Raw genomic sequence first — 23,795 nt, 5'->3', positions numbered from 1 at the left:
ACCAAGAGCTGGGCTCAATCCCCAGCACTACCACCACAATTTAAAAGGAAGGAAGGGAGGGAGGGAGGGAGAGAGGAAGAGAACAAACAAACTGAGCTAGTAAGAGGCTAATGTTTAAGCCAGAGGAATGAATGAATATAGACCTTTTTTGGTAGGGCCAAACAAAAGAGGCAGGCTGCGTGGAGGGCCTAAGTCCTCTGCTGCCCTTCCCACCTACCTAGATAACTGAAGCACTGCTGCAAATCAGATAACAGATGAGCAAATTCTTCCTTCAAATTGTCATGTCTAACAGGCATTTGGGCTATGTGGCTCATGGAGTACTTGACGGCTTTCTTCTTGTCTTCAGGGCTTATGGCTTGTGTGGCATACAGCATAGCCTGGGACAGTGCTGATTCATGAATGTTGAGGCCCAGGGTAGATGGGGGAGAGAATGTTTCATAGTCTGTCATCAAGTCTTCCTGCTTCTCACCATCAGTGCCAAGGGTTGTGGAGTCTAGGGCTCCACGGGAAAACCCTCCACCTAGGACATCTGCAAAGACCCCTAAGGGCCCAGATGCTGCCATGGTTGCTGCCTCGGTGGCCATTTTGGTGGCAGGAACATCCTCTAACGCCTTTGCTGCGGCCCTGGCTGTCCAGGCTGCTGAGGTTGTGGCAGCTGCATAGGCAGCGGCTGCAGTGGCAGCGTTGGCAATGGTGGTTCTCAGCCGATACAGGGCAGGCTTGGAGCCCTTAGGTTGTGCTTCTGGGGCCCTGTCCCTGAGGGCTCCATCCTTGGGGACCCCACACTGGAAGGCCTTCTCTTTGGGCACTCCAGTCTTGGAGGATCCCTCCTGAGTGTGTCTCACATAGTGGGTAAAATATTTTTCTTCCTTTTCTTCGACCACTGGGAGCTGATGGGCCTCTGCCTTGCGAGGCTGATAAGGTTGCAGTGAAAGAGGGCATGCTGATCCAAACTCCCGAGCTAGGGGCGGTGCCTTGGAGGGGTGGTTTTGAGGGGACTGCAGGGAGTCTGATGGACTTGTGCCAGGCTGGAGTAAACCTTCCACCCAGAAAAGAGAAGGGCCAGTCTCAGGTCCAAAGGCAGGCAAAGGTGCTGGCGTGAACCCATGTGTCACATGGGGCCCTACTGTAGCCATGGCCTGGGACTCTGGTCCCAGCATAGTTGCAGGTCTGGCTGCAGGCCCAGGCCCAGTGATGAGGGCCTGAGGCTTCCCTGGCCCCTTGGCACTGCCAGATGGAAATGCCTGGACAGATTCCTGGTCTGGTAGGGGTGCTTGGATGTCAGAGTGCCAGGCAGTCTGTAGGAGCCTAGGACCTTGGATAGGCTCTGCAACATGGGTATGAACAATCTCTTCAAGGTTCTGGGTCTGGGTAAAGGCAGTCTGTGGAGGTGGCTCCATGGTCTGCCACATGTTGGACGGCTCCAGCTCTAGTGAAGCAGTGCCCTGAGGAAAAATGGGCTGATGGGGCCGGCCGGCCCACCTTCCTGCCCCGGCTCCTCCTCCTCCACTCACTGGGGTGAACATGGCCTCATGGAGGCCACTCCAGAGCACCATGTCATCAGATCTGGGGATGGTGTGAATCATTTTTTGGAGAGACATCTGTGGAGTGGGGTGGGAAACAGGGGATGTGATGCTCTCAGGGGTTTCCCGCACCTGCTCTCAGGAGGCTCATAACTCTCAGTCCCTTCCACATTTACAAAAAAACCTTTCCAGAACATGCTCTTTTCCCCTCCCCAACCTCCCCCAGACCCCAAAGAGGAAGGACAGAGCCAGGGACCCTTACCACTTCACGCTTCAGTACCATCATCTGCCGGTTCTGAGTTTTCAAGTCTTCAGAGAAGAGATCCAGTCTTTCCAGGTGTACCTATCACATGATCTGAGTCTGTAGGCTGGATGCACAGGTTCTGGTCCCAGCCCTGCTGCATCTCATAATGCTAGATGACTAAGAACTCGAGAAGGAAGAACAGAGTTTCCCAGGGAAGGAAAGGGGATGCAAAAGGGCTCCATACACAAATAAGATGAGGAAATGTTGGGCTAAAATCATTCAATGGATTTCTGTATTGCAGGATTTCTCAGAACTCTGAGAGAAAGAAATTAAGAATCCCTTAGAGGTGGGTCATGGAGGTACTGTTTCTCAAATAGATTTGTCCAAGGAGTCCTTTTCAGTGTGGAGAAAGCTTTGTAGAAGAAAAAAAAGGTGCTAACTTTCTGCTAAGTTGGTAGAATGTAAGCCTGGAGTTTTCAGTACTTGAGAAGTACTTGTCTGAGAAGGCATCACTGAGACATTCCAATGATGTGTAAGTGCCTAGATCTAGCTGTACCTGAAGGCATCCCTTGACTTTTAGTAAATGAGACAATACATTCTATTAGTTTTCCTAAGCTAAGATGAACTGGTTTCTGCCATCTAGAACTGATGTCCTAAAACAATGGCATGAGAAACACTGAAGGGCCACAGAAAAGCAAGCAAAACAGCCCAAGTTGCTAGGCAAGGTTAGCCCCCTTCTCCTTTACTTATGGCTGGATTTTTTTTTAACTAAGTACAGGCTTCCTAGCTGACAGCGATGATGTATACCCAGAATCCCACCATGTGGGACCCTGAGGCAGGGGAACTGCAAGTTTAAACCCAGCCTGGGCCATGTAGCAACTTAGTAATACCTATCTCTAAAAAATAAAGGGCTGAGATTTATCTTAGTGCATAGGCCCTGGGTTCAATCCCAGTACCAGGAAAGAAAGGAAAGAAAGGAAAGAAAGAAAGAAAAGAAAAGCAAGCAAGCTTCTTTATTAACTCAACCACCAGAGTTCTGACCAGCATGGCCAGTGTAGAGATTGTAAGGGAGGGACTACCTTTTCAAACATATCCTTCAGCATGTCCACATCCTTCCTGAGGTCTTCAATTTTGACCTTGAGTGCATAAAGATCAGTGAGCAAATCCTGCAGGGTCTGTATGGACTGGAAAAGGAAAGAAGAGGGAAAACTGTGAAGTTGGGTATGGTTATTACAGAAGGCAAGTGAAGTACAGAAGCTTTCTGGTGACAGCCATAGTCAAAGGGGTCCTCCCAGCTCTCCCAAGGCCTAAGCTGGAGTGTACTTAGAGCCAAGCAAATGATGTTCTAGACAGTGGTGCTCTGAATCCCAGGCAGCCTGACTGGGAAAGAGGCAACTGAGTGTGTGAATGCACCCCATAACCAGGAGTTACTCATCATGGAGCATCATACCCTTCCCTGTGTGATATGTGTCAGCCAGGATGATGGCTGCAGGAGGAAGCCCAGCCTGTTCCTGGGTGGGGGCTCTTGGAGGATTAGAAGTAGGGGAGATGTGGCTAGATTTATATTTTTTAAAAATCCCTCTGGTTGCATGTGGAGACTAGCTATAGAGAGCAAGAGGGGAATCCAGGGGAATAATAAGGTAACTTCTGGGAAGGCAAGAACTGATGGTTAAAGGTGGGTCTGGTGGCACATGCTTGTAGTCTCAGCATAATGGGAGGTTGAGATAGGGGATCATAACTTCTAGCCCAGACTGGGCAATTTAGTGACTTATTGAGACTGTCTTAAAAGGCTGGGGATGTAGCTCAGTGAAAAGGCCCTGAGTTTATTCCTCAGTAATAGAAAAAAAATTGGTGGTTGCAATGCCAGGCTTATAGCTCAGCTCCACTACTGACTGGGGCTGCTACCACTTCTTTATAAATTTTGGATTCCTTAATCATAAAATGGGCATGGAAAAAAGTAATACTGTATATAAATAGCCTAGTGCATAAAACCACATTCTGCTAACAAAAATAACAGCAAAATGGCAGAAGCCAGTCCTTATGGACAATAACATTAAGTGCAGGGCCGGGGATTTAGCTCAGTGGTTCCGGCGCCTGCCTCGCAAGCGCAAGGTCCCAAGTTCGATCCCCGGTACCAAAAAAAAAAAATTGAAATGAAAACACAACACACCAATATTTATAGGGGATACAGCTAACACAAAGAGTATGTTAAATGTCTGTATCATCAAAGAAGAAAGACCTCAAGTAAACAGGTTAATTCTTCACCTTAAGGTACTGGAACCAAAAAAAAAAAAAAAAAAAAAGCAACCTAAACCTAAAGCAAAAAGAAGTAAGGAAATAATAAAGTATAATGGAAATTAATGAAATACAGAAGAGAAAAATAGTAGACAAAATGCAATGAAACTAAAAGCTGGCTCTTTGAACAAGTCATAAAATTGATAAACTTTTAGCTAGATGGACCAAGATAAAGAGAAAAGACTCAAATTACTAGAAGCAAAAATGAAAGAAGGGATATTTTTATTTCTACAGAAATAAAAATGGGCAAATACCCCAGCTATTCAGCAGGCTAAGATAGGAGGATTAAAAGTTTGAGGGTAGCTTGGTCATCTTAGTGAGACCCTTCTCAATTTTGTTTTTTTTTTAGGTTTTTTTGATACCGGGGATAGAACTCGGGTCCTTGCTCTTGCGCAGCAGGCGGTGAAACCACTGAGCTAAATCCCTGGCCCCCCTTCTCAATTTTGAAAGGACTGGGGATTTAGCTCAGTAGGAGAGCATTTGCCTAGCATCCACAAGGCCCTGGCTTCAATTCCCACTACTGCAACAAACAACTCCTAGGAAGACTAGGAAGACAAACTACTAATATGAACACAAAAAGTGTTTATACCAAGTGAAGAGACTGAGGTAGTAGTAAATAAATACTCATGAAGAAAGGCCTAGATCCAGATCGTTTCATCACTGACTTCTATTTTATTTATTTATTTATTTTATTTATTTTTTAGTACTGGGGATCAAACTCAGGACCTTGTGCCTGCGAGGCAGGTACGGTGCCACTGAGCTAAATCTCCGGTCCTGACTTCTTTTATATTTAAATAATTAATATTGACACCTCACGAACTCTTCCAAAAAACAGGAGCAAACATTTCCAAACTGATTTCATACATCCAGTATTACCTTGATACCAAAACAGACAATGACATCACAAGAAAGAAGACTGAAATATGGATGTAAAAGTCCACAACAAAATACTAACAAACTGAATCTAAAACTTATAGAAAGAATTACATACTATGGCCAAATTAGATTAATCCCAAGGGTTCAAATCATTCAACACCAAAACATCAATGTAGGTGGGCATAGTGGCACATGTCTGTGATCCCAACTGTTTACTTGAGAGGCTGAAGCAGGAGGATCACAAAGTCAAGACCAGACTGGGCAGCTTAGTAGACTGCATCTCAAAATTTAAAAAGATAAATAAATAAATAAATAAGGATTGGGATGTACCTCATCAGTACAGTACTTGCCTAGCACTTGCCAGGCCTTAGGTTTGATCCCTGTACCACCATACACACAAAAAGAAAATAATTAATATAATACATTCTATTAATAAGAAGCAAACAAACTATCAGTTAAACACACACGTGATCACCTCGATACAGAAAAAGCACTAGATAAAATCTATCACGCTCATGATAAAAACATTCAAGCTCAGGCATAGTGGTACATGTTGGTAATCCCATCACTCTGTGAGGCTGAGGTAGAAGGATTGCAAGTTTGAGGCACATCTGGACAACTCAGCAATTCAGAGAGACCCTGTCTCAAAATAGAAAAAGCGTTAGGGATGTAGCTTAGTGTAAAGTTCCTCCATTCAATCCCCAGTACAGCAAAGAAAGCAAAAGCAAAAACCAAAACCATTCAATAAGCCAGGAATAGAACTTCTCCCACAAGATGAATGATAACAAAGGACTCAGAGTTAGAACAGAGGGTGTAGCTGTGACAGCTTGTCTAAGATGTGTGCATCTAGGCTCAATCCTAAACACCACAAATAAAATAAATCCCCCCAAAAGAGTTCACATTATACCTAATGGTGAAAGGCTGGACAATTTCCTCCTAAGATCGGGAACAAGACAATGTCTGGTCCTACCACTTATATTCAGCATTGTTCAGAGGCTGTCTCCAGTGCAATTAGGTTACAAAAAGAAGAAAAAGGCATCCAAATTGGGAAGGAAGTAAAATCATTTTGCAGAAGACATTATCTTCAAATAGAAAATCCTAAGGAATCCACTATTAGAATGAATAAATGAGTTCAACAAGTTTGCAGTGTATATTATCCACATACAAAAATCAAGCCAGGTATGGTGGCACACACCTAAATCCCAGTGTTCTGGGAGGCTGAGACAGGAGGATCATAAATGTAAACCCAGCCTGGGCTACTTAGCAACTTAATAAGATCCTGCCTCAAAAATAAAAAAAAATTGAAGAAGTATTAGGGGGCCGGGGATTTAGCTCAGTGGTTTCACTGCCTGCTGTGCAAGCGCAAGGACCGAAGTTCGATCTCTGGTACCAAAAAAAAAAAAAAGAAGTATTAGGAAATAGGTGTGGTGACACACCTGTAATCCCAGCCCTCAGGATGCTAAAGCAGAATTGCCATGAGTTCAAGGCCAGCCTGGGCTACATAGTCAGTTCAAGGCCACCCTGAACAACATAGGGAGACCCTGTCTCAAAAAACAAACAAATGGGTCGGGAATTTAACTCAGTGGTTCTGGCGCCTACCTTGCAAGTGCAAGGTCTTGACTGAGTTTAAACCCCGATACCCAAAAAACCCAAAAAACCAAATGTGTTCCTAGACATATACAACACATAATCAGAAAGTGAAACTAAAAAATTCTACTTATAATAGCATAAAAAAAAAAACCAAAAACAAAACTGAGGAACAAATTCAACAAAAATGCAAAACTACATTTTAGTCTTTGCAGTACTAGGTTGGAACCCAGATTTTGCAATGAGCTATACTCCCAGCCTTTCTTTTTTTAAAATCAAGTTCTTGCTAAATTGCCCAGGGTAGCCCTGAACTTCTGATCTGCCTCTTTCAGCCCTTAGAGTACCTGGGGTGACAGGCAGGCAACTCTGAGTCTGACCTCATAAAGATGTTTGAAAGAAAACAAAGATGATCTGAATAAAAAAAACTTAATCTCCTGTGGATCAGAAGATTTGACATTGTTAAAATGGTAATTTTCTCCAAATTAATCTACAGATCCAACCTAATTCCCATCATCTCATCTCTTCATAGAAACTGGCAAGCTGATAAACATGGAATATCCAAGAAGCCAAAATAGCCAAAACTTTTTTTCTAGGGCTGGGGATTTAGCTCAGTGGTTCAGGTGCCTGCCTCACAGGTGCAAGGACCCGAATTCTATCCCCAGTACCACAAAACAAAAACAAAAAACTTTTTTTTCCAGTGCTGAGGAACAAACCCAGGGCCTCATACATGCTAAGTAAGTGCTCTACCACTGAGCTACACCCCCAGCCTTTTCATTTCATTTTGAGACAGGGTCTTATTAAATTACCCATCCTGGCCTTGACTTTGTGATCCTTCTGCCTCAGCTTCCCACCTAGTTGGGATCATAGGCATGCACTATCACACTCAGTTGCCAAAACAGTTTTGAAGAAAAACAATATAGGGAGCCTCATGCGTCCATATTTCGAAGCTTACCACTATACAATGATAATCAAGATAGCATGGTAGGGCTGAGCCATAGCACAATGATAACAACACTTGCCTAGCATGAGGGCCCTGGGGTCCATCCCCAGAACTGAAAAAAAAAGTGTGGTACTGGTACACAGGGGTACACATACTGATCAACAGAACAGACTTGAAGTTGGGCATGGTGCCACATGCCTGACAAGCTCAAGGTCAGAGTCTGATCCCCAGTACAGGGTGGGGGAAGACACTGTTTCCTTAAAAACAAATAAATAAACAATAAATAAAAACGTACACACCAATATTCATAGTAGCACTATTCATAATGGTTTATAGATGGTAACAACTCAACTGTCCATCAATTGATAAGCTAAATGTGGTATATCCATGCAAAAGAATATTATTTGGTAATAAAAATAATAAAGTACTGACACATACTCCTGTGTGGGAGCAAACCTTGAAAATATTAAGGTAAAATGAAAGATTAGGGGCTCAAGAAGGCCAGGAATGGAGAGAGACTGCTCATGGTTATGGTGTTTCTTTCTGCGATGTTGAAAATATCCTAAAATTAGACTACAGTGCTCCTTGCACACTCTGTGAACACACTATCCTATAATCACTGAACTGCACACTTTATTTATTCTGGGACATGGTCTCCTTATATAGTTCAGGCTGGCCTTGAACTCACGTGACCCTCCTGCCTCAGCCTCCAAGTGCTGAGATTCCAGGCACACACCACCACACCCAGCTAAATACATGAGGTTTTTGGTGTGTAAAATATCTCAATGAAGTGGTAAAAAACAGCATTTTTGCTTTATAAACAATGGGGGAAATTTTCAATACTGTCTGTTGCACTGTCAGGGGTTGCTGCTGATTTTGTTGGGAGCGACAGTGGTATTATGGGATGGGTTTACAATTTATCTGCTGTATAAAATGCTCTTCAGAGAGACCTGCCGTGTGTTGACCCTTACCTCTCTGCTAGTGCTTCTTTTTGTTGTTGTTGCTTGTTTTTGCAGTATCGGGGAATCAAACTCAGGACCTTGTGCTTACAAGGCAGGTGCAGTGTTGTTGAGCTAAATCCCTGGCTGCTGGTGCTTCTTGTCTCTATCCATCTCCCTAGGGAAGACCAGGGACCAAATACCCCAAGCAGGAGTCACCCTTTCCTAAAACAGGTAAGGCTCAGGCATGGCCTGGAAAAGATGGCAGAACCTGGTGGGCTGCTCCAGGGGGAGGGCTGCACACAAAAGAGGAAGAGACACTTTTCTTACATAGGGTTCTATTCTGTGTCATGAACCAAGAAAGGCTTCTCACATGACACAGCTGCTGCCTCACAGGGCTGGGAACAAGCCTTGGGCTCTTACCCTAGGGAAGAAGGACAGCAGAGGGGTCCTGAGGAAAGGGTCAAGGTCTTTTTTTTGCCTAAGGCCCTCAGGCCACAGTCAGGGCTGAGTTCAGGGGGAACTAGCCCTTTCCAGAAGCTGACACATAGTGTGTGGCAGCCTAAAGCTGGAACTAGAAGCTGGACTTGTCCAAGCTTGCTTGGTCTATGTGTCTCTAGGGAAGGCTCTGAGAATGCAGGGCTTGGACAAGGGCCAAGGGCTTACAAAACCATTAAGGGCCCTACAAGGGGGTTCAAAGTAAGCATTGCCTAGACACTCAGTTAGCTGGCCCCATAGAGCCCCTTCCAGAGCCAAGGAAATTGTCCTAAAACTGCTAATATCATCTTCTTCCCAAAGAGGAATACAAAAGCACTTCATAGCACTGTGGAAAGGTGAGGACAACAACATTTGTTACTCTTAAAACAATAAAACCTGATTCTCTTAAAATCCAAAGTATTTCAAGAGCTTTAAGCAATGTTATGAAATACCAATTTAAGTGTAGTCACTTTCTTTTGTGTGACATACAATAGGTGTTGTTTGGGTTGTTGGGGGAATAGAATGAGGAGGAAGTTTAGAAATAAAAAAACCTGGGGCTGGGGATTTAGCTCAGTGGTTTCACCGCCTGCTGCGCAAGTGCAAGGACTAGGGTTTGATTCCCTGGTACCAAAAAAAAAAAAGAAATCAAAAAAGCAAAGAAGGGAATGGAATTAATATGAGAGAATGAAAAAATGGAAACAAAGTCTTTGTAAATGGGGAGGGAGGGAGGGGTTGAAGGGAGGCCGGGGGGAATGGGGAAAAAATAAGAACCAGAAGAGATTATGTATGTATGTATGTATGTATTTATTTATTTTGGTACCAGGGATTGAACTCAGGTCCTTGTGCTTGCAGGACAGGCAGTGGAACCACTGAGCTAAATCCCCAGCCCAGAGAAGAGATTGTGTAAAGGTGCAAATTTCCAATGATGAATGTCATTATATTGTATACCTAAAATGTACCAATAAAATTTATTTTTTAAAAAAGAAATTAAAAAACAGCTGCCACACACTTGCAATTTTAGCTACTTGTGAGGGTGAGGCAGGAGGACTGCAAGTTTGAGGCCAGCCTGAACAATTTAGTAAGACTCTTGTCTCAAAATAAAAAATAAGAAAGGTGGGATGCCAAACAGGTCAGGTGGAAGTGCATGCCTGTAATCCCAGCACTCTGGGAAGTTGAGACAGGAGGAATAAAATTTTGAGCCCAGCCTTGGGCAATTTAATGAGACTCTGTCTCAAAATAAAAAATAAAAGGGCTGAGGGTGTGGGTTGGTGTAAAGGCCCTGTGTTTAATCTCCAATATTGCTTTAAAAAGGGGGAGGTTGGGCCGGGGATCTAGCTCAGTGGTTCCGCCACCTGCCTCGCAAGCGGAAGGTCCCGAGTTTGATCCCCGGTACCAAAAAAAAGGGGGGGGGGGTTGGCTCAGTATGAGGCCCTCCGTTCAATCCCTAGAACCACCAAAAAACTTTTTTAAAAAGCAACAAATTAAAATTCCCTAATAATGGCACCAATGTCATGGAAACAGGATTATACAAAAACAATCTTAATAACAAACATCCTTCATTTTCTCTTGTGATGCTGGCTGCCAGGGTTGTCATTAGAGATGAGAAAACCAAGGCCTCCATCAGACAGAGGACACACTCTGAAAGGCAGCTTCCTCACAGAGATGCAGAACCTTAGGGGTCAGGGAGGGGCCCAGGAATCTTCAATTCTGAAAACTCTCATTAGGGGGAGCTGGTGCCCAGACAGACTTTGGAAGTGCCCAGTGGGTACATGGCCTGCCAGAGGTTTCAGAATTCTCAGGATGGCTCTGTAAGATGGCATGTGAAACCAGAGGCCAGGTTTATTAATCCAGCAGTCCATCTGGGGGCAGTGGGCATCTGGCACTGTTCGGAGACATTGTTGATTTGTCTCATTTAGGGCGTGCTCTTGCTATCCACTGGTAGGGGCCCTGGTGCCACTCAGCACCCTACAATGCACAGGACAGCCCCAAGCCACAAAGAATTATCTAACCCAAAATGTCAATAGTGGTCAGGTTCACAAGCTCTGCAGCCTAACTCTGCTTTATTATGACCTGTGGGGCGCAAGTCCCCAAATTTGGCAGTATGCTAACTAATGGCTCTAGGTCTTGGGTCACACTTGTGGTTCTTCCCAGGCTTCTTGCTCACCCAGGGGCAAAACCCCTATTGGTGTCTGCCCTAGTTTTCCAAGCACCATTCTCCCTGTTTGGGGTGAGGTTGAGGCAAACTGTTTTCTGATTCCCCTCCCTTTAGTCTGTGACCACTGAGGGGTTCCCAGTAAGGTAGCAAAGGACACCAACCCAGCTGACACAGAGAAAAGGGGTGGAGGGGTAAAGGTGAGGCAACCCCCATTATTCATACAGCATTTGGTCTGCCAGCCTCATTGGCTGCTGAGTGCAGACACTTGGCTAAGCAGCATGCGCCATTCTAGAATCGCTACCATGGCAACCCCCTTCAATGGGTCATTGTGGTAACTCTGGGAAACCTCAGTCAGTCTGGGACCAGGCAACATTCTCTAACTGCAGGGACATTCCTTATCTGTACAGTCAGTCCTCTGATGTCTGCACAGCCAGCCCAAACCTGTCCTTGAGTCCTTTTGTAAACTGAGCAGGTGATCATGTTCAGCTGCTCAAGGCACTTGAGAATTCTAGAAGCCCTCACCCATCAAGGCATGCGGGGCAGAGGATAGACCGCCTCTAGGGCAGACCCCAGACACTTGTATCTATCCTTCATGCCTGCAAGGGCCTTGGCCACCCCTGCAGCCCTGTCTGTCTTGAACCCTACTCTGTCTGATGTTGGTACAGCCCCCAGCTCTGTTCTGTTCCTGCTTTCATGGAGTATCTTTTTCTTTTACTTTCAACTTATTTGTGCCTTTCAATCTACAGTGTGTCACTTGTAGAAACCATATAGTTAGATCATAGGTTTTTTTTTTCTTTTTCTTTTTTATAGTGCTGGAGATCAAAGCCAGGGCCTTGTAAATGTGAGATGGGAGGCAAGTGTTCTGCACTGAGCTATAACCCCAGCCCAGTCATGGTATTGTTTTGTTTTAGACAGGTCTGGCTGTATATCCCAGTCTGGCCTTAAACTTGTATCCTTAAGCCTCAGCCTCCCAAGTGTGGAGTTTTTAAAAAATTCATTTGCCAACCTTTGCTTTTGTGTGGTAAAGCACACATTATTACACCATATAATTCCATGGCATTTAGTATATTTAGAAAGTGTGCAAAAAAAAAAAAAAAGAAAGAAAGAAAGTGTGCAACCATCACCATCAATGTAGTTTCAAGACATTTCATTCCCCAAAAAGGAAATCCTGTCTCCATCAGCAGTCACTCCCTGTTCCTGTTTTCCAAAAACCACCAATGTACTTTCTCCTCTATAGACTTCCTTCTTCTAAACATTTCAGACAAATAAAATCACAACTTGTAGCCCTTTATGTCTGGCTTCTTCCACTTAATAATTACTTAGGGCTCCTCCTTGTGTTGCTTTGCCTCTCTTGCCTGCCATCAGCCCTACCTTGGCCAAACAGGGCTCTTCCTCCCTCCCACAGACTCCAAGCTCTATTCTTCAGGGCTCTAGGGCTCTCAATCCACCTGCCTCTCTGCTCAGGTCAAATCTCTGAATAATAACAATGAGCACAGATCGGGCACCTAGAATACATCCAACTCTGTGCCAAGCATTTCCCATGCACTGTTTTTTGGGGGGTTTTTTGGTACCGGGGATCGAACTTGGGTCCTTCCGCTTGCAAGGCAGGCGGTGGAACCACTGAGCTAAATCCCTGGCCCCCACTGTTTTTTTTTTAAATTAATATTATTGGCACATTTTAGGTATACAATATAGTGACATTCATCATTGGAAATTTTCACCTTTACATAATCTCTCTTGGTTCTTATTTTTTCCCCATTCCCCTGCCCTCCCGTCAACCCTTCCATCCCTATTTACAGACTTTGTTTCCATTTTTTCATTTTCTCATATTAATTCCATTAATGCATGGACTTTTTTTGTTGTTGTTGAACTGGGGATTGAACTCGGGACTTTGAGCTTGCACAGCAGGTGGCAGAACCACTGAGCTAAAATACCTGGCATCCCATACACTGTTTCAACATGAGTTCTACAGTCCTAGTAGGAGCAAATCATCATCAAACTATTACCATACTCCACCCTTTCCTTGAACTGCTTCTTGCTCAGATACCTACACCACCCACCTCCCCAGAATGTCCAGGTTTCCACTGGCTTCCCTGTTTTCTAATACCGTAACCTCTGTGTGCCTTTGTTTCCCCATCTGAAAACTAGGGATAACAGCACCTGCCCCACTGAGTTAATAGGAAGCTTAAAGGAGCGAACAGATGCAAAGCATTTTGTTTACCTGGCACACGGTGAGGAGAGGGGACAAAGGGAAAGGACAATAAAGAAATAGGGGGTGTTATGGTTATGTCTAGATAGCCCCTCCAAGCTTCATGTAGTCATAGACGGGAGTTTTTCAGGTGGCTGGCTCTAGAGTGTGGGATGCTGGGAATGATTTATAGTACAATGCTAGGATCAACGGCACTTGTATTATGGGTGTGAGTGCTACCTGCCCTAAGTAGCCTGGATAAGATATAAAGGATAGAAAGAGCTGGGGCCATCCCTTGCTTGCTTTTGCTGTCTTCTGCCTTCAATCAACTGTGACTCCCTGTGTAGTTCAGGCTGGCTTTGAACTCGCTATGTAGCCCAGGGTGGCCTCAAACTCATGGTGATCCTCCTGCCTCAGCCTCCTGACTACAGGGATTACAGGGGTGTGCCACCATGCCTGACTGGTGACAATTCTTTAATTCTCACTGGCATGTGGCTTTTTTTTTTTTGGTACTGGGGATCGAACTTTGGACCTTGTGCTTGCGAGGCAGGTGGTAGCACCACTGAACTAAATCCCTGACCCCTTGGTATGTGGCTTTTTAACCATCAAGAGCTCAGTCTGGGCCCCAGACTATGGTGGAGGTTAGAGGCGAAGGTAGGATACTCTGTGAAGCTGCCCTACATGGACCACCCCTCCTTGGATATTCAGATACCAGCCTTCAGTGGAAACCTAGGGGACAGTCTCCCTGCTGGACCCAGCCCCAAACCTGGCTGCTGCTCTTTCTCTCACTCCTGACTTGCTGCCCAGCTTCTCCATGGGGAATCTCATTCTCCCTCTCAGCTCAAGATAACCCTCCCCATTTCCCAAGAGCAAAGTGATTCACTCCCTAGAGTATTTACTTAGTTAACCTTGCCTTTTACTTCACTCACCCCACACAATAGCTGAGTGTTACTGAGAGTTTCATTTTATAGATGAGAAAGAAGAAGGCAAAGGGGTTGCTTTGCTCAAGGCCACAAAGCTCAAAGAGGGCAGTGGCCAAGTTCACATAAACGCCCTTGCCTTTTGTAGGGGGATACTGGTTATTTCCATCTTTTGTCTATTGTCAAGAATGCTGCTGTGATCACTGTGTGTGAGTTTTTAATTGAACACCTGTTTTCAGTTCTTCAGGGGTACATACCCAGAAGTGAAACTGCTGGGTCATATGGTCATTCTATGTTTAACCCTTTGAGGAACTGCCAGACTGTTTTCCACAGCAGCAGCACCATTTTCCATTCCCTGCAACAATGTGTGAGGATTCCAGTTTCTCAACATCTTCACCAGTAATCCTTGTTATTTTCCCTTTCTTATTCTTCCTGACTACTATCTTCTTTTTTTTTTTTTTTTTTTTTTTTGTACCGGGGATCGAACTCGGGACCTTGCGCTTTCGAGGCAGGCTCCTGAACCACTGAGCTAAATCTCCAGCCCTTGACTACTATCTATTGAACACTAACTTTGCACTAACTGGGAAGCAAGAAATACAGCAGTCTACAGTAAAGCCTGAAGTCACTTGAACCTGTCCAACTCCCAACTGGGCCTGCCCGTTACTGGCTGCTCCCTTCTGTTCACATGGCTAGTTCTGGGTGTTTTGTCTGTCTCCCCCTGCTAGTTCTGTGTTCACCATGTCTACCATGATGCCTCCCTCATTGGTAGGTCCTCAATTAATATATATTTTTTTTGTACTAGGGATTGAACTTGGGTCCTTGCACTTGCGCAGCAGGTGGCAAAACCACTGAGCTAAATCCCCAGCTCCAATTAATGTTTTTTAATTGAAGTGACAGTCACATAACATACAATTAATCTTTTTTTTAAATTTTGGTACCTGGGATCGAACTTAGGACCTTGCGCTTGTGAGGCAGGCGCAGTGCCACTGAGCTAAATCACTGGCCCCACAATTAACCATTTTAAAGGAACAAATTCAGCTGGGGATATACCTCAGGAGTAGAGTACTTGCCTAGCATGCACGAGGCCCTAGATTTCATCCTCAGCCATATAAAAATTTTTTGTTTTTTGGTACCGGGGATCAAACTCGGGACCTTGCACTTGCAGGACAGGTGGCAGAAAGCACTGAGCTAAATCCCTGGCCCCCTATAAAAAATTTTTTTAAAATAACAATGCAGCACCATTTATTTCAATGGCAACTGCATGTCTATAACTTCTAACTAGTTCCAAAACATTTTCATATTTCTATAACCCCAAAAGGAAACCCCACACTCACTAAGCAGTCACTGCCCATTCCCCCTTTGCCCGAGGTCCTGGAAACCACCGATCTACTTTCTGTGTCTATGAATTTGCCTATTCTGAGTATTGTGTATAAATGGCATCATACAATATATGGACCTTTGTGTCTGCTTTTCTCAATAAATGACCAGATGTAAGACTGGAGTTTTGGTTCTGTCTGACTCCAAGGTCTGGCTTCATCCCCTCTCCACAATGGAATATCCTATCATGAAGGAACAGAGGACAAGATGCTTGGGAGCAGAGCAAATGGGCTGGGAGGCCTCTGCAGGTTGGAGGTGTACTTTTGTCATGGCTTCTTCATTGCCCTCCACCATCTTCCTCAGCTTGATCAGATGCCACAGGTCCTCAATGGGCTGGCCAGTCCCCTGGCTTCCCTCCAGCAGCTGGGTGGTAGAGGGCAGGTCCTGCAGTGTGGCCAGCTCGTTCTCTATCTTGTCAATACGGTTCACCACATGGTCAAAGATGTTGCTGAGCCGCTTCATGGGGCTAAGGATGGGCTGGGCATCTCCTTCCCTGGGATGAGCATCACCTGTGAGGACTGGAGGAAGTCCTCATCCCCTGACAGGACCTTCTTGAGATCAGCCATGTGGATGTGCTCCAGGATGCCCTGGTGCAGAAGATGTAGGGCCTTGAAGTTCACCATCCCATACTGTGGTATGGCAACATTGACCAGCTCAGTGAATGTGAGCGAGAAGCTCATCTTGCCAGGTGGTGGGTCAGAGGGGCTGAGGTTCTTGGGAAAAAGTGATGGCGTCAGTGCTCCTAAATAGCTGCATGGACAGGTCTTCAGAGGCTTGGGGAGGCTGCAAGTCCTAGAAGTCAGGGAGGAATGGCCTCTGTCCTGGCTAGAGTGCAGATCAGAGTTTCTGGTTGCTAGGACACCAGAGAACATGATCAAGTTGACATGCTTCTGAGAGCCTGGAGAGGGACAGGTACTCGCAGGCAAGCCTCAGCCAGAGTAGGTACTCATTTAATATTTCATGAATGTTTAAATAGTAAATGAGTAACCTTTTCATTCAAGTCTTCTCATTATGTAAGGCTGATGGCTCTTTCAAGAAACATGTTGGGGAAGTGATAGAGGCAGCTTGTCCCTGAAGTCTCTAGAATCAGGGCAGAAGACAGAATTTTTGGAGTCAGGAAGGCCTGGGTTTTAAGAAGAGAGTCTGAAGAACTATGTTAGTTTTTTGGACATGGCCAAACACATCTTCCCTCATGGTGCTTCATTTTCTGGCTAGGAGAGCAAGGAAGTGAGAAGGGTATCATCTGCCCTGAGTCCGACATGTCCCTGTCTCTCTCTGGGCCCTACTCTGCTTCCCATGTGAGGTGGGCTCACTGAGACCCAATTCTCCTGAGCAGTGTCTCAGTCCTGTATAAGTTTTGAGGGCATGGCCATGAGCTGGCTGCTGCTAGGGCCCTGCTACTGTCAGGCCCTGCTTAGTCAGTCTGAGGACTGAACAGCAGCCTGCTTGGCCCAGTCTCCTAGGGAAGTCTGCAGGGAAGGCCCTCAACTTTACACCTGGAGCCTGATTCCCAGCCCACTCAGCCCTGTGAATTCTTGGCATACAGCATACAACAAAAGCCCACTCAGGATTCCCATTCATGAAGGGCCACTCTGGCCTGGCTTCCCCATAAAAAAGCTGAAAACCAGTGTTTCACTATCTCAGACACTCCCCCAAACCACCTAACACGAACCCAGATCCTGTGATAAGTTCTTCTGACATTGCATACCTGTAATCCCAGTATTCTGGGAGGTTGTGGCATGAAGATCACAAGTTTGAGCCCAACCTTGGCAATTTAGCAGGACTCTGTCTCAAAATTTAAAAATTTAAAAAGGGCTGGGCATGTAGTTCAGTGTGAAGGCCCTGTGTTCAATCCTCAGTAACACATGCACACACAGATAATAACATAAACACAGATAATAACTCTGAGTTGTCTTGAGCCAGTAAATTTATGGTGATTTATTATATCAGCAACAAGAAACTAAGATGGGGCTAGGGGGACCAGGTTCCAAAAGCCAGTGCCAGGGTGTTGACTATGAAGCACCTATGGCAGATTCTCCAGCCCTTCCAACAACTCTGGCTACTCAACTCCTCTCAGGAGATTTCTTTTCAGAAATCTGGCTTTTTCAGAAATTGGCTTTTGTTGCTTATTACTATGAATTCCATCAGGTATAGTGGGGAAGGAATATACCTTGCCCTGGGCCATGCTCAACCTGGGCCAAAGAACATTCAGAAGGAACTGGATATTCCACACAGGGCCTGCTTGGAGTCTCCAAGTCATCTATAGGTGCTTTCCTGGTGTTCTGGATCAGGAAGGAGGATTAATTCACATTCACTGAGGCTGCAATTAAGACCCCAGGAAGTTAGACACACCAGAAATGAGGAATGTGTGCAAAGGACCCCGTCAATGAGCAGAACCAGAGAGATCATGTAGCCTTCAACCCCTAAGACTATAGAGATCAGACTGCCCAAGGCCTTTGAAACTCACCTCTTACCACCATGTGCTTCAGTTGGCAGACATTGAGCTACAAGATTTAGAGTTTACCTTGCTGGGTTTTAGTCTTTCTTTTGTCCAATTTCTTTCTAGTCCCCTTTTCCTTACTTTTGGAAAGGAAATGTTTACTCTGTGTCATTGTATCTGGAGAGTATGTATTATTATTTTTTTTTTTGCAAGACTCGGATCCTCATATATATGAGGCAAGTACTCTACCACTGAACTACAATCCTTACACTGCTTTTTTTTAAAAAAATTTTTTTACAGGGGCTCACATAGTTTGTCTTGGTTCTCAGAGGAGATTGTGGAATGACTTTTGAACATTGCTGGAACTGTTAAGATTTTGGTGACTCTCAGAGATGAACTGAGTGCATTTTGCATAATGAGGTAAACATAATGTCTTTTTGGAGGCCAGAAGTGGAATGCCATAGTTTAGATCTAAAATGTCCCCCAAAAGTTTTAGGTGTCCAGGGGTTGGGTTTTGAAAGGTCATTGGATCACGAAGGCTCTAACTTCATCTGTGGATTAATCCATGCATGACAGCATAATTGGATAGGTTTATTGGGAGGTAATGGAAATTTAGGAGGTTGGGCCTAGTTGAAGGGAGTGGGTTATGGGAGCATGATCTTAGGGACTAATCTGATCCCTGACTCTTCCTCTTGAACTTTTTTCCCTGCTTTAGGCTTCCCAATTGCCATGGGGTGGGCAGCTTTCCTTTTCCATGCTCTTCTGCCATAATGTTTCTGGCTTGCCACAAGCCTAAATGCAATGGAGCCAGCTGACCATGAACTGAAGCCTCAGAAACTGTGAGCCCAAATAAATTTCTTCTCCTGTAAGTTGTTTATGTCAGGTATTTTGTAACAATCACAAAAATCTGACTCACACAGAAGGGTAAAGGCTTTCTCTTCATTATCTCACACTGTTCTATTTGGAGTTCAATGAGAGTCTTGAATGTGTAGATTAATGTATTTTTAAAATAAATTTGGTAAGTTTTCAGTCATTTCTTTGTATATTTTTCTGTTATTTCTTCCTCCTTTCTTTTTAGTACTCCTATTATGCATCTGGTGGTACAATCAAACATGTCCAGTTTCTCTGAGGCTCTGTTAATTTTAATTTATTCTATTTTCTCCCTGTTCTTTAGTTTGCATAATCCCCATCAATCTAGTTTCAAATCTGGCAATTCTTTCTTCTACCACTCCAAACAACCTTGTTTTATAAATAAGGAAATGAGAATTAGGAAATTTAATGTGTGATCTGACTTATTAAGATCACACATAGCCAATAAGTGACAGGGCCAGAGCTCGGCACAATGGCATATGCCTGGCATCCCAATTACTCAGGAAGCTAATGTAAGAGAATTGAAAGTTCAAGGCCAGCCTAAGAAACATAGAAAGACCTCATAAAAAAGAGCAAGGCCAGAACCTGAATCCAAGATCTCAGGTCTCATCCTTCCAATCAGTTATGCAGTCATTCAGTTACTCCATTATATACTGAAGGTACTCCATAAATACGTACTGAAACTTCCAGGGGTCATGAAACTATGGCTCCTATGTGCCAGAAACTTGTGGGGGCTAGAGAAAATCAGACAAAATTACTGCCTTTATGAAAGAAAAACAGACAGCAAACAGGTGAACAGACAAATAAGGTCTCTTAGATGACGGTAAGTACTGTAAAGAAAATGAAGGAAGCAATGAAATAATGGCTGCAGGAGCAGGTGCTCAGGGAGGCCCATCTGGAGATGACATTTGAGTTGAGTCCTGGAGCCAAAGTGTTTCTGGAGCTCCTTAAGGGCAGAAACCTTTCACTTTCCAGTACCAGAACACAGAGCCCAGCACATAGTAGGTGCTCTGTTTTTGCTAAAACAGGTAATAGCTCCAGAGGAGTTGTAAACTCTCATGGACTGCCTTAGTTACTTTTCTTATTGCGGAGAAAAACTACCTGATCCCCAACATTAATGGAGGAAAGGTTTATTTATTTTATTTTTGGGGTACCGGGGATCGAACTCGGAACCTTGCACTTGTGAGGCAGGTGCTACAACCACTGAGCAAAATCCCCAACCCAGGAAAGGTTTATTTAGCTCACAGTTTGTAGAGGTTTCATTCCATGGTTGGCTGGCTCCAAGGTAGTGTGGCACATGGCAGACGGGTGTCACACAGGAGACACAGTTCATTGCAGCAGAAGACAGCACAAGCAAGCAAGAGACGACTCCAGCTCTTTCTATCCTTTATATCTTATCCAGGCTACTTAGGGCAGGTAGTACTCACATCCTTAATCCTAGTGCCCTTGAGCCTAACACTGGACCATGAATCAATCCCAGTGTCTCACACTCTAGATTCAGCCACCTCTGAAAAAGCTTCACCTATGACTGCATGAAGCTTTGGGGGGTGTTGTAGTCAGAAGGATTTGGCAAGGGAATACATTAAATACAGGACACAACATAACCTATAAGGTTATGTTATGATAATTACCCAAAGAGTCAAATGCAAAGGGGTGCAAGAGATTAACTGGACACTAGAAGCCCAAAGGATTCAGCTGAGGGGCTAGATCCCAGCAGTTTCCCACACAAGTCCAGCTAAAGGCTTAAGAGTCCAAGGCAATGGCCTCCTTGAGTCTAGCCAGTGGCCTAGAGCCCATGGCAATGTCTCATACTTGTCCATATTAAGGATCTGCACCTGGAAGGCCCAAAGGCCAGTGGTGGAAGCCAGAAAATCCACGCTGGTGAGATGAAGGATTTGTGCCACTAGGCTGAGGGATCCATATTGGAGCCAGGAAGTGATGCTCACGGTAAAGGTCAGAGCTCCCCTGATGAAAACGGCAGCCATTCTCAGCAACAGCAAGGTCCCAAGCTCCTCCTCCAACAGCAACAGCCTAGTTTGCACCAGGAAAATCATCCACAACAAGCTTCTCCTAGCAAATCAACAACCCAAGATCTTCCCCTCCAGTCTCTTTTTATGGCTATTGGTAACAATCTCCAGGTGGATCTTTCATGCCCAGACCACGCTGATTCAGTTCAGCTGGGCATTACAAGTTGACCATTACTCAATCCACCACAGAGGGACATCTAGACACAAGCCATGACATGGACCATGTTAATGGTAAAAATATAACATATGCTGAGTGTGGTGGTGCATGCCTGTAATCCCACCACTCAGGAGGCTGAAGTTCAAGACCAGCCTGAATTACACAGCAAGACCCTGTCTCAAAAATAAAATAAATGTTAATCATTCATGTTTCTGATAGAATTATTCAGCATTCAAAGTTGAAGACTTGAGCCAGAAGCCGACGGTGAGGAGAGGAGCCACATGGAGCCATTGGCACTGCCCCACCCCAACCTGGGCCTCCCAATCAGAAGCTGACTGGTGAGGAGCAGAGTCCCACACACGCTTGTGTTAGGGTGCCTGCAACACCACCCCAACACCCCACCACCACCTCCTGGCTGCGCCGGTACCTGGATCCACACCACAGAGGCACAGGGGATCATAAAGGCCATTGTCCGAGCTCCAGAAGATACAGCAGAAGTGAACAACAGAAAGAGGGCCTCTCTCAGGCTCCTTGATGAAAACTGAAGCCCACTGAAAAAGTGAAGAGAACCTCTGCAATAAAGGCACACCAGACCACCATACTTGGTAAGCTGGAGGAATCATCACCTCCCATCGGAACCTGGACTATCTTCAGGGGAAGGGCAGCTGGAACCTGCAGTAGAACCTTGCAGAGTTCAACCCTGCAGGAGGTCAGAGACCTCAACTTGGGCCTTGAAGCCAGAAACCAGCCTGAAACTCAGGGGTCTGCTGCTGGCTTGCTGAGACTAATTGACTTAGATCTGCACACTCCGGTCCACGTTGTCTATTGCGACAGCAGAGACATAACCTGAAGGAGGCCCTTCATTTTTATTTTTTATTTTCAAAATTATTTTTTTCTCTTTTAATTTTAATTTTTTTCTACTCTTGTCAATTTCTTTCTTTTTCTTTTCTTTCTTTCTATCACTCTCTCACTCTCTCAATCTCCCACATTGTTCTTCATCTCCCTTTCTGTTCCTGTTCCTGCCCTAATTCGGATTTATTCTTTCTTTTTCTTTTCTTCTCTTTTTCCTTTTCTCAATTGTCATTAGTTTCAAAGGAAAGTGAATACAGTTTCTAGCTTCCCTATTGCTGTTAGGTTCTGTTCTTGTCTTTGTTCTTTCATTCTGTCTTTTCCTCTTGTCTTCAACAGTTCCCTAGAGTTTGCATGATCTTCCTGTGTCCTCTGGCCTCACTTCTAACCTTCTCCTATCCTTCTACCTATCTATCCCTTCCACCCAACTCCTTCTAAGTCCCCATCCTGAAGGGTAAAGTTGCTATATTGAAGAGTATATTCACTATAAACATATTTTGGGCTGGTCCTCAATTTTGATTTAATTCACACGGTTAAGGTGATAGATTAATAACTATTACAAATTGTCATTTTCCAAGCTGTGCTTGATGCTATTTTTTTGTTTTTGGTACCGGGGATCAAACTTGGGTCCTTGAGCTTGCGAGGCAGGCAACGGAACCACTGGGGTAAATCCCCGGCCCTTGATGCTATTTTTGTTGCTGATTGTATCACTTGGGCTAAGGTGTTGGGATTGATCTAATCAGTTATCCTTCCTAGTATAATGAAAATGAGATTGCTCCAGAGTCATTAGAGACTCAAAACCTAAAGACCAGCTACATCTGGAAGACACCACTGAGAAGCAATCATTCCATAATGGTTCTAAATACAAGCAACAAAGATACTTACAATAAGCAATATCAAAGTATCAACCCAGGAATTAAACCAAGAACAGTACCAACAACAAAAAATAGAAATGAGAAGATATTCAAGCAAGACACAAACCCAGACTTCCAGCTCACGAAAGGCAAATTCTGGGGTAAATGAGGTGGAAAAGTCTGATAATCAACCACCTAGACACCCTGAACTGATAGCACAGGAAGTAACAAAACAGATGAATGAGGCTCTAGAAAAATTCAAAACAGAAATAATTTCCCAGATAACTACAGAGATGGTGAGCAGAATGAAAGACATGATTAGAGACTCTAGAAAAGAAACATAAAAAAAATAGATGAGTTCAGGAGCATGATGGAAGCCATCAGTGCCCAGCACAGGGAAGAAATGGAAACCATCAACACCCAACATAGGAAAGAATGGAATCCATAAAACAGATTCAAACAGATATCCAGGAGATTAAAAACTCCATTGAAAGCATACACAACAGACTGAGCCAATCTGAAGACAGAATATCAGATACAGAAGACAGGATGGCAGTCAGTGACCATGAAAAGAGAGATCTCTTGGGGTGGGGATTTAGCTCTGTGGTTTTGCCGCCTGCTGCGCAAGTGCAAGGACCCAGGTTCGATCCCCGGTACCAAAAAACAAACAAACAAAAAAAACAATGACGATGAACATCAACAACTATATGCCATCATACAGATGACTTTCATAGCTACAAAACTGGGCAGGAGAAGCCACATCTGAACAAGTTCATACTCTGTGAATTCACTGCTGTAAAAAGTACAGAGAGAGAAACTAATCATTGATGTCAGATGTCAGGAGAGTGGTTACCCTAAGGTGAACTCAGTGGAAGTGAGAATGAAGCAGAGTTGCCACGGTGTGATAAATGTATGACAATTCACCCATCCATATACTTCTAATGAGAGCACTGCTCTATATCAAAAGTTTGGGGGGCCGGGCATTTAGCTCAGTGGTTCTGCCCCCTACCTTGAAAGTGGAAGGTCCCAAATTCAGTCCTGAGTTCAATCCCTGGGTTCCAAAAAAAAAAAATTTACT

The 23,795-nt window shown here is 44.5% G+C and overlaps 1 long non-coding RNA gene across 1 annotated transcript in view; it reads right to left on the bottom strand.

Moving 5' to 3' along the window:
- Positions 1-17,158, bottom strand: part of LOC101702390 (uncharacterized protein C16orf96) — a 42,709-nt gene extending 25,551 nt beyond the window's left edge. Inside the window, exons 1-4 of the long non-coding RNA XR_015447881.1 lie at positions 15,782-17,158; positions 2,847-2,951; positions 1,786-1,866; positions 218-1,601 (exon numbers count right to left, since the gene is read on the bottom strand). This is a non-coding gene — a long non-coding RNA (uncharacterized protein C16orf96). The remainder of the gene's footprint in view (positions 1-217; positions 1,602-1,785; positions 1,867-2,846; positions 2,952-15,781) is intronic.
- Between the last annotated feature and the right edge of the window lie 6,637 nt (positions 17,159-23,795).

This window comes from Heterocephalus glaber, unplaced genomic scaffold (genome assembly GCF_053883595.1).
Source record: "Heterocephalus glaber isolate CG9 unplaced genomic scaffold, H.glaber_assembly_v1.0 deba00001781, whole genome shotgun sequence".
Taxonomy (NCBI): domain Eukaryota; kingdom Metazoa; phylum Chordata; class Mammalia; order Rodentia; family Bathyergidae; genus Heterocephalus; species Heterocephalus glaber.
Note: the sequence above shows the minus strand (reverse complement) of the source record. Positions and strands in the feature narration are given on the sequence as shown.